The following is a 12,094-nucleotide window of genomic DNA, read 5'->3' as shown; positions in this document are numbered from 1 at the left end:
TTGTTCAGCTACTAAGTCACTGCCACCACCTCGTTAGCTAAACATACTATGTGCTCATTCCTTCATCAGTAAATTTTGATTGGGACACATGACAGGTGATAATAGAGGTTATTAGCTGCAATGCTTATTAAAATATTTGAAGATAGACTTTAGCACATTTTAATAATTATTGAGACTGTCCCTTAGTAACAGTAGCTCTTCTAAATGAAAGCTTTTAAAATTGCATGTAAGTCAAAACAAAGTATTATTTGTTATTCAACTTTATATAAAAGCTGTCCAGTGATTTCAAATATGTACTAACATTTAATTTCAATTCAAAATAAGTATTTTTATGTTTTTATAAACGGATTAAATCACTTTATTGAATTCTATCCCTTTATAAATGAATAAGGGAATTAACTCAAGTTGTTTCTATTCTATTAGCCTTTACTTTTCCCTTCCCCCAATTAACCCCAAGCAAAAATGCATTGATTTTGACCTGAGAAGAGATACATCAATTTTGTTATTTATTTTGCCTCTACTCCTATTTCCCATACATATATGGGACATATATATCAGCACAAATTAGCAGGCCCACCAATTTCTTACTCTTGGATCCAGTCTGATCTTCTAACTCGTGAAATAAACTACCATGCAGCACTGATGATCATTCAAATTAGAGCTTAGGGTTGATCATAATGTCTTCATTTTAGTATCCCCTTTAGGTTGACATTATTTATTAAAAAGGTAGTTTTCAATCTGATTTATGGGGCATTATCAATAGTAAGTCTACTTGATACATTACACATACCTTTCTTCTGCCAAAAAGAAGTGTTTACAAAAACGTATTTGACCAAATACTTTATGGTAAACATCACAGTCTGAAAGGGAACTATCTTCTTTGAAAGGATTAAAGCCTCCAGATAGATACAAATAAGATTTTTTTAAAGTAGACACATGTTAAATCATGGAACAGCAAAGGGGATACTTTATGGAAATGAACTCACAAGATAATAATTTGAATTTGACAAGGTGATAATTAAAGTCCCCAGATAGATTTCTTCCACATCTGTATGCCTTTCAGTAAAGTTGGTTAGCATATTAACTACTGCTGGAGAATACAGAAAATATTCATGGGATGTAAAACTGCAAATTGTTATTCATTTCAATTTGTATAATAAGTGTAACAAAATGCAGTGCATACAGTATTACACAAGAGGTACCAAACTCCATTATAGACATTTTTAGAGCAAACACAGGATCCTTATATGACAATTTTTGTCTTCAAATATTCAAGACATTTAAGTATGAATTACCACTTTTTGCAGTTTAAAAGAAATTTTGTTTATCTTCAATGCTTTCTAGGGCTAACAAATTCTTACTTCAAATGACTAGAATCATTTTTAAATATTATGTACTAGGATATGTGGATATGAACATATATATTTATACACAAATATATGTACACAGCCAAATAAACAAATAATTAGTGTAATCTATATGTATTAATATTGTTATATTTTCCTCCAGAGAAAAATTGAGGTTTGGTGACCAGAGAAGAAAGCATCAATGTGTGATTAAAAAAAAAAATGTATATATATATATATATATATATATCCACTACATTTCTAATTTGAAATAGTGATCCTACATACTAATTCTCTTATTCATAATTGAGTTTGATAGTACATTCATTTTAATTTAGACACTAATTCTCTTATTCATAATTGAGTTTGATAGTACATTCATTTTAATTTAGACATTTATATGAGAAAGCATGTTTAATATGATGATAAGAAACTGTATGAAATTTTGGGAAAGAACTGTTAAGTGTGCCCACACACTGTGGGCACTGAATGTCACACTTGAGAATGTCCCTCGTCCTAGTTGATCTATAACAGGAATATTTTCTGTCATATGGAATTTAAAGATAAGAAATGAATCACCACGCAGAGAGATGTGCTATCACATCCCATCTATGGAAAAAACAAATGAAAAAAAAACATGAAGAAAGACTTTTTGAAGTACAGCATCACCTGCATTTATGATATTTTCATGCATATAAAACAAACATTATTCTCATGGTTTTGAATAAAATTGTCACTTTTAAAATTTGCCATGGGATATCACAATGGACAATGCAGGGACCCTTCAGCCCATAGTCAACGGGTGATCAATTGTGAAAACTGATATTCTCTATTAGGAAGGTTAGCTAGAGTAGGAGATAAAAAACAACATGATTACAAAAAGGAGGATCATTTGAGACCAACTTTAATGTGAAATTGTGTAGAAATGGGGGAAAAGATGCAGAAAACTTCTTCACAAGTCCACTTAAGAAACTAAGTTGGTGCAAAAGTTATTGCAATAATTACTTTTGCACCAACCTAATTATAAGTTATGCTTGAAGAAACTTAAAAGGAGAGACAGAGAGAGTACACAACCATAAAAGCAAGTGGAACAAGAAGTGAAAATGACCAAAGAACATATTTGTTGAACATGGCTATTTTGACAATCAAGGGACAATAGTAATTTAAAGTACGATGCCACAATCTGGAGAAGACTGCTCTTGCACACAAGTGAAAGCTCTCGTCGGTCCTGTCTGATGCAAATTACAGGTACATTGCTGCGCAGGTGTCAGATCGCACATAGCTGGGCTGGCACTGCCTCTCCTCTGGAGAGGAATGCAGCACATTCTCCACAGGTGACTGGAAAGTCTGGATTCTGTCATCTAGAAATACACTTTAGTTATCCCCTGGGCAAATTAATGGGAAAACAACCTCCTCACTTCTGTGTTTTAGAATTTTTGTTTTATGCCTTTTCATTGTTTCATGCAATTTTATTTTTTCACGAGGTCAGGCACAGCTAACTGTTGATTTTCACCAAATTACCTTGTTATTGGCTTGGCTCCACGGAGCAGCCCCTTCCAAGAAAGTTTCCCAAGAAACTATGTATTTCTTCTACTTGGACTCAGCTGTGTACCTATTTCTCTCGTCAGCCATTAGAGTGTTCCACTAATATAGTCAAAGCAGAACATCTGGCCTATTATATAAATGAATATTAGTTTGGAAGAAGATGTCTTTGGAGACAGTAGAACAAAATGGATTTTTTTTCCTACACAGGAACTCTTGGTTTTTCCTCACTGCCCATTGTCATTTTTTCTACCTTACTCAGAACACGATTTTCCCTCAACTGCACCTTTCTGTAACTTTGACCTGTGCCGTCCTTGTGAAATAAGTGATATGTGATTTATTTTACTGTTTCTCCTTCTAAGTGAACATGCAGAATCCTTCAGAGACCATCTGTGCCTCCTGCTGAGTCTCTGCGTTTTCTACCCGGGCTAGCTTCCTCCAGAGCCCAGTCTCAGGTAGATCTGAACCACACACGGAGGAGATTTTAAGAACAAGTCTTGTGACACTTCCTATGCTTTGCGTCCAAAAACTATTGATTTTCTTATTTCCCTGCAAGTGTGTCAGATTCTGGCAAAACTAGCTTGGAGTTTACCGAGTTTAATGATACTGAATGACATCAGGACTCACTCTTCTCTTTTCATTTTTTTGCTATGAGTGGGAAAAAATATAACTGCATAAGCACTGCACTTTTTTTCTTAATGCAATTTAATCTTTACTAAAATTAATTTTGATAATCATATTTGTACAAAGTGTTTAATTTTTATGTTATTTTTTTAATTCGTAGACATTGATTTTTAAAAATCTTAATCATTGCTATTTTCACCCCTGACTTTATCCCCAGTGTCTATATGCATAAACACAAATTTTTCTACTCCTATTTAGCAAAATGTAAATAAAATGTCTTTAATTTATTTCAATTTTGTGTATTTTTTTTCAATTTACTTGCCTGGGTTGAGCATCTTTTAGTATATATTTCATTGTGTTTTACTGAAAATTTGACTTAAGACTCAGCGTGTTACTGTCAAACTCTCCTGTCATGACTATCTCAGGTAGCTGAGGTATCACTGACAGCATAAGGAGCGACAAACCCTCGGGTAATGCAAATTGGCATATCCGACAACCCCAAGCTACCAAGATCATAACCGGGAGCTTGCAAACATGTTTTTAGGACATAAACTTGTCTTAAGGTTTTACTTAAAGTACCATCCATCTCATCTTTAACCAGCCTCTCCTAATCTTTGCAGAATTGTCCATTCTAATGCAGTCTTTCTTCATTCTTTCACCCGTGGCTCCATTAAATGTTTTTGTGCAGGTAGCCTCTCCATTGGAGTAACTGGACTGAGGATGGACTCCTTTCTTAAGAAATCCAGAAAAGCAACAAAAATCTTTCCAGTTACTACTGGAAGATTTCTGCAGTCATCATACACGTATCATTAGGAAGATTTCTGCAGTCATCATACACGTATCATTAGGAAGATTTCTGCAGTCATCATACACGTATCATTAGGAAGATTTCTGCAGTCATCATACACGTATCATTAGGAAGATTTCTGCAGTCATCATACACGTATCATTAGGAAGATTTCTGCAGTCATCATACACGTATCATTAGGAAGATTTCTGCAGTCATCATACACGTATCATTAGGAAGATTTCTGCAGTCATCATACACGTATCATTAGGAAGATTTCTGCAGTCATCATACACGTATCATTAGGAAGATTTCTGCAGTCATCATACACGTATCATTAGGAAGATTTCTGCAGTCATCATACACGTATCATTAGGAAGATTTCTGCAGTCATCATACACGTATCATTAGGAAGATTTCTGCAGTCATCATACACGTATCATTAGGAAGATTTCTGCAGTCATCATACACGTATCATTAGGAAGATTTCTGCAGTCATCATACACGTATCATTAGGAAGATTTCTGCAGTCATCATACACATATCATTAGGAAGATTTCTGCAGTCATCATACACGTATCATTAGGAAGATTTCTGCAGTCATCATACACGTATCATTAGGAAGATTTCTGCAGTCATCATACACGTATCATTAGGAAGATTTCTGCAGTCATCATACACGTATCATTAGGAAGATTTCTGCAGTCATCATACACGTATCATTAGGAAGATTTCTGCAGTCATCATACACGTATCATTAGGAAGATTTCTGCAGTCATCATACACGTATCATTAGGAAGATTTCTGCAGTCATCATACACGTATCATTAGGAAGATTTCTGCAGTCATCATACACGTATCATTAGGAAGATTTCTGCAGTCATCATACACGTATCATTAGGAAGATTTCTGCAGTCATCATACACGTATCATTAGGAAGATTTCTGCAGTCATCATACACGTATCATTAGGAAGATTTCTGCAGTCATCATACACGTATCATTAGGAAGATTTCTGCAGTCATCATACACGTATCATTAGGAAGATTTCTGCAGTCATCATACACGTATCATTAGGAAGATTTCTGCAGTCATCATACACGTATCATTAGGAAGATTTCTGCAGTCATCATACACGTATCATTAGGAAGATTTCTGCAGTCATCATACACGTATCATTAGGAAGATTTCTGCAGTCATCATACACGTATCATTAGGAAGATTTCTGCAGTCATCATACACGTATCATTAGGAAGATTTCTGCAGTCATCATACACGTATCATTAGGAAGATTTCTGCAGTCATCATACACGTATCATTAGGAAGATTTCTGCAGTCATCATACACGTATCATTAGGAAGATTTCTGCAGTTATCATACACGTATCATTAGGAAGATTTCTGCAGTTATCATACACGTATCATTAGGAAGATTTCTGCAGTCATCATACACGTATCATTAGGAAGATTTCTGCAGTTATCATACACGTATCATTAGGAAGATTTCTGCAGTTATCATACATGTATCATTAGGAAGATTTCTGCAGTCATCATACACGTATCATTAGGAAGATTTCTGCAGTCATCATACATGTATCATTAGGAAGATTTCTGCAGTGATCATACACGTATCATTAGGAAGATTTCTGCAGTCATCATACACGTATCATTAGGAAGATTTCTGCAGTCATCATACACGTATCATTAGGAAGATTTCTGCAGTCATCATACACGTATCATTAGGAAGATTTCTGCAGTCATCATACACGTATCATTAGGAAGATTTCTGCAGTCATCATACACGTATCATTAGGAAGATTTCTGCAGTCATCATACACGTATCATTAGGAAGATTTCTGCAGTCATCATACACGTATCATTAGGAAGATTTCTGCAGTCATCATACACGTATCATTAGGAAGATTTCTGCAGTCATCATACACGTATCATTAGGAAGATTCTGCAGTCATCATACACGTATCATTAGGAAGATTTCTGCAGTTATCATACACGTATCATTAGGTTCTCACCTACCATTCCTAGATTCTGTCTATCTATTTACCTCTGAGGTTTCTTAGATTAGCCAAACACTTTTGCAGCTCTCGTATTTGCATTGTAGGGCCTTGGCTGAGACTAGATCTCTCAATATTTGGATATATTGAGGACTGGAAGTAAAGAAAGACTGCCACTTCACACCTATGGAAATACTACCTTTTTCCATAGAGGCAGCTTGAATACGTGATTAGGAATTCACTGTGACTTTGGTTTGGAGGAAAAAAAACAAAATGGGTTATTGGTTATATAGAGAAGGAAGGAAGGAAGGAAGGAAGGAATGAAGGAAGGAAGAGAAAGATCCTTTCTTTTCCCCCCCAGGAACATGGCAGTTTGAGAAAATCAGGAATAAAACATGTCTTATAATTTGTTAAATATTGTAAAATACTTTCCTTATTGTTAGTAGAATTCCATCTCGGCAGACTATTTCTTCTGGGAAACCATTTACCCTTCTCGCCTTCTCTGGGCACTACACTTCTCTTTCTGGTAAGAAATCTGTCAAAGGCACTTCACCAGGAATCTGGCTCTTATAAAATGCAATAAAACTGCAGGCAATGGGGAAATGACCATTACTGAAACTCCTTTGGAGAGGGCTTAGCTTATGAAGTTTTTGAGCAGTTCTACCTGATGACCAGCTTACTATGCTCATCTTTACTTCCTCTTGTAACAGGATGACTGACACGTCTCCTCTTTGTCATGTGACCTTGCAGAGCCTTCAGGAATTTATGTCAATTGCACATTTTCCTTGGCCAGTGGCTCTGGTCTTGGCCATTGACTTGCATCAGTCAACAGAAATGTTGCAGACCTAACATGAGCAGAGGCTCTAAGTAAACGTGTGTGATTTGGATTGGCCTCCTGTGCTTCTGCCATTTGTCGGAGCAACATTATTCATGCCACCACAGGTCCCCAAATGAGAAGATGCATGCAGCTGATCTAGACTTAAGCTATAGCCTAGAATCACATCCAGCCCAACCCAACAGACCCAGAGTGAGCCGAAAGCTTCCCAGCAGTTTCAAGAGCAGGGAATGGCTGTTGTTGCAAGCCTTTGGGTTTCCTGGTTATGTATAAAGCAGCATTACTCACTAAAAACTTCATAAATATAAAGCTTTCTGCATGAATTTCTATTCTGTGCCCTGCAAGCTTTTATTAAAGGCATGTAGAGTGAAAGTCTGATTTTACCTGAATTTTAGGAGGTAAGGGCCAAGGCTGGATGCAGCCTAGCAGTCGTGCTGTGCCATGGGAAGGGACAGCATGTGCCCCCAAAAAAAAGTCAGAACAAAAAACCCCACAAAGTTTGAGTGTGGAAAAGTGCTACAGGCTTCTGGAATCAGTTGGCTCACTGAAGGTCAAGCAGCAACTGTGAAAAAGTTGTGGGACATATTAGCATTTTATAGGGATTCTCAGAAATACCTAGGGAGAGAAACCCCATAAAAGGCTAGATTTTCTGCCATAATACACAAAGGGACACAGGCTATTGGTATTTAGGCATTAAAGGGAAGCTTGACCCACCCCTGAAGGCTGAATAAGTGTGAGACACCTGGTTTATATTTATATAAATTTTTGCACAGGACAATTCAACCTTCTAAGCACAATGCAAAGTAGCATGTCCAATCTATTAAGCACCATGCCTCTTAACTCATAATAAATAGCATATAGCAATCCTGCCACAGGTGCTAACATTTATTGAGTTTTTCTACTGACTAGGCTGCGCCAAAATATTTCTCAGGTTTTAACTCATTTACTGATTCATGAGATAAATTATTTTACTATCTTCATTAAACAACTAAGTAAAGTTTTGTTTAGAAGAGTTTAGTAGTTACACCAAAATCCAGCAGAAGAAAATGACTGTAATTTCCTATATAACAATCCTTTGATAGTTTTTCTTTATCCCTTCTCCTTACATCTGTGACTAACACATTATACTTCCTTAAAATAAGGTGGGAGCCAGCATTCATAAAATATATACATACAGAGAAAACTAACATATACATTAAGGAGAGGTGGAGAAAAAAAGAAAGATCATATATAATCATTTATTTTTATGTCCATTTATGTAATTTATCTATGTATATAAATGACTTACAATAAAAATTAGTGTATTCCTAGAAATAATAGACAACAGGGAATTGTATTCTTGGGGTGAAGTCTACAATGGATAGATGGAATAGTTGTATGAATAACATTTTTGAGTATATTAGCTTATCTTCAAAATGTGCTTGGTCTTGTCATTTAGATTATATTATATCCATGTATATAAAGAATAATGATATTAATATACTCTTACTGCTAAATTTATACATTACTAAAAATAAAAAGTGTCATATATTTGAGCCTGAGGACTTATTTGAAAGTCTTACGTGAAGAATATTAGAAACATAGGGAATACGTATCTTGAGGATGAAATCTGTATAATTTCTACTTCAGCAAATCTTGAAAAGCACTCTGATATGTCATCTATTGCCTAATAATGCTGATCATATGGAAACTGGATCAACTTGCAAATGCATTACATGTAGTAATATTAGTTTACTTCAATTATCTTTCCTAACTCTCACCTTGAAAGTACTCCACTCATTAAATTATTCATATACATATATATATATATATATATATATAGAGAGAGAGAGAGAGAGAGAGAGAGAGACAGGATCTAGCTTTGTCACCCAGGCTGAAGTACAGTGGCACAACCTTGGCTCACTGAAACCTCCGCCTCCTGGGTTCAAGCAATTCTTCTGCCTCATCCTCCCCAGTAGCTCAGATTACAGGCATGTGACACCACACCAGGCTAATTTTTTGTATTTTTAGTAGAGAAGGGGTTTCACCATGTTGGCCACGCTTGTCTTGAACTATGGAACTCAAGTGAACCGGCCTCCTCGGCCTCCCAAAGTGCTGAGATTACAGGCATGAGCTATGGTGCCCGGACTATTCTTGTATTTTGGGTGTCTTTTTTTTTTTTTTTTGAGTAGTCATAAAGAATTATAAAGTGATTCTCACCCTCTTATTCTAAATGTGTTCAGTCTAAATGCAAACATTTTAGTATAAATTAATTCTGTATATTTTTATTTAATTTTAAGAGTGGAGAGATATTAGCTAATAAAATTAGCTTTGGAAATAAAAAGAACAGATACGGTTATAGTTCCTTTCCCCAAATGTTTTAAACTTACAAAAGCAATTAAGAAGCAGTATCACAAGATTTAAAGTTTTTAAGGATATTATTTTGTTCCCTAATAGACTACACACCGTCAATAGTTAAAGTTCACTAAAAATCCAGAAGTTGCCACATTAGGCTGAACCCACATTTATTATTTCTGTTATTAGTTTAACTTATATTTATTATAGGAGGAATGACTTCTTTTTACAATCATTTAATATGACAAATAATATATTACATTTTGATTTAATGACAACTTTATGCTTTATCTAAAAGGTAGCATTATTTTTGTGTGTGAATTAATCTATGTTCCAATAAAATTTCCAACATAAGTAAGGCTCTGTATGTATGTTATGTTCTTTCTATATCTCTGGATTATATGGATTTACATACTTGTATGCCAGTACATATGTACATATGTTTAAGTATAATATACATGTCTGAGTATAATATATACATTCTTACTGTACAAACTATGCATATGCGTATCCATATTGCATGCAGCTATGTAGATAGACTCTGACAGCATAGAATAATTTTAAACTTAAGCAAAGTTGAATAGCTCTTAAGTACTGATATATTTGTGTGTCTAATATTATGATTCCACCACTGCTAATGCACACAAAAAAACTACCAATTTATTTTTTACTTATATAATTATATCTCTGATAAAATTATTGTTTATTCAGAAACCTAATATCGACCATTAATGTTCCAGTTTCAGAAAACAAAAACTCCTAAGAGAATGAATAGAAATTATCTTAAGGAATTATAAAGAACCATCTCAGAATTTTACTCTGTTACTGCAAAAATCTCATGCAAAGATAACCAAGTACGGTATGTGAACATCTCTTCTTCTAAAGCTCATGAAACTGCTCTCCGATTCCTCTAGTGTTGACAGAGACTCTGGAGTTCAGTACTCCATTTCATTCCTGGACATTTAGCCCATTATTCTTGTATCCATATTTCGTATTTTCCTTTCATGGGGGATAACTGTAAGTTAAAGGTGAATTTGTTGACTCAAACCTTATTTCCTAAAAATATACCTACATATTGAATACTTGCTTTGTCTAAGCTGCTTAACAACAACAGAAAAAAACAAGCAAACAAAAACTCAAAAACAAAACAAAACAAAATGAAAACCTGATGGCCCAAACTTGTAAAGTCTATTTTCTTGGTTAATTATTTAAATAACAAATATGAGGAAGAAAGGCATTCTAGTGAATCTGCTTTAAATTACATAGGAGAGAGTCTTATGTAAACTAATGATAATGAATGTGTTCGGAGGGTTTGTATGTGGAGGGCTTTGTGTTAAGCACTGTGAATACTTTGTTTCATTTAAACGCCACCTTAGACTCTACAAAGCTAAGAGAGATTATGACAGTTGACCAAGATTACACAATGAGAAAGTAAGAGATAGAAGTGGAACTTGATCACAGGAAGTCACTTCTAAAGACTCAACATTTGACCATGGTCTCTAACGCGTTGATTTTGAGCTAGGAGCATGTGAATTTATTCCTATCAGGATAAATGAAATGCAAGTAACTTATTTAACTTGAGTCTCAGATACATCCAAATAAAAATGAATGCCCTCATTTGTAGCATTACATTCTCAGTACTAAGTAAGCTATCTATAATGATACAATTCCATTAAGGCAGAAGACTTCATTTCATATCTACACAACATTTCATTCTTTTCTTTCTATTTGTTTTTTTCTAGAAGAATTAACTGAAATTCATCCCAAGATGAGGCATCTTGGCTGAGGTGAGATATGCAAATCATCTGTGTTGTTTGACAGTCACAGGCAGATTAATCATATCACTAACAAAAGTCAGTTGTTAAAACTTGAAGCACATTTAATAAAAAGAGAGATTCTCCCAGTCACACAGGCCAGGTGGGTGCATAGAAATGGCATTTTATCACTTACTGACCAGAGAGTTGCAAATACAATCCCATCACCTAAAAACAAGGAAACAAAACAATAATAATAAAACTTTTTTTTTTAATTTTTAATAGAAAGTCAGTTTTGCTTCTGAGTAGGTATTTTGAAATATACTTATGGGTTCTTTTAACTTTTTTTGCTTTACCTCACTAGACACTGAGTTATTATTTTTTGAAGGAAAGTGAATTATAAATCAGAAATTATTTTCTCTTTTTGTTAATAACCTTAGGACATAAGAAATACATATTTCCAGAGGAATTTATAGAAAAAATAAAAGTAATGCTTCCATTATTAGTATTCTCCCTAAAACCACAGTTAGAAATTATAAAAGTAGGGAAGGGTCCATCAATAGTATTGATTGAAAATGTAATGTTACATGTATCAGATACATAAATCCATAAATCCATAACAATGGCAAAGGGAGACATCATTACTATTTGAGATAAATTAATATACTTGAATATTTTCCCACATAAATTCACTAACTATTCAAAAAACTTCACAGGACTTTTGAATTTCAGTTGTTTGTTTTACTGATTATGACATCTCACAAAGCAGTATGTGTAACTTTCAATAATAATTTAGTGATGAAATATTACCAAACAAGAGGAGAGGATTTTGATTACCTATGGTATTAGTTTATATCACTGT

The sequence above is a fragment of the Pan paniscus genome, chromosome 14, assembly GCF_029289425.2.
Source record: "Pan paniscus chromosome 14, NHGRI_mPanPan1-v2.0_pri, whole genome shotgun sequence".
Classification (NCBI taxonomy): Eukaryota; Metazoa; Chordata; class Mammalia; order Primates; family Hominidae; genus Pan; species Pan paniscus.
Note: the sequence above shows the minus strand (reverse complement) of the source record.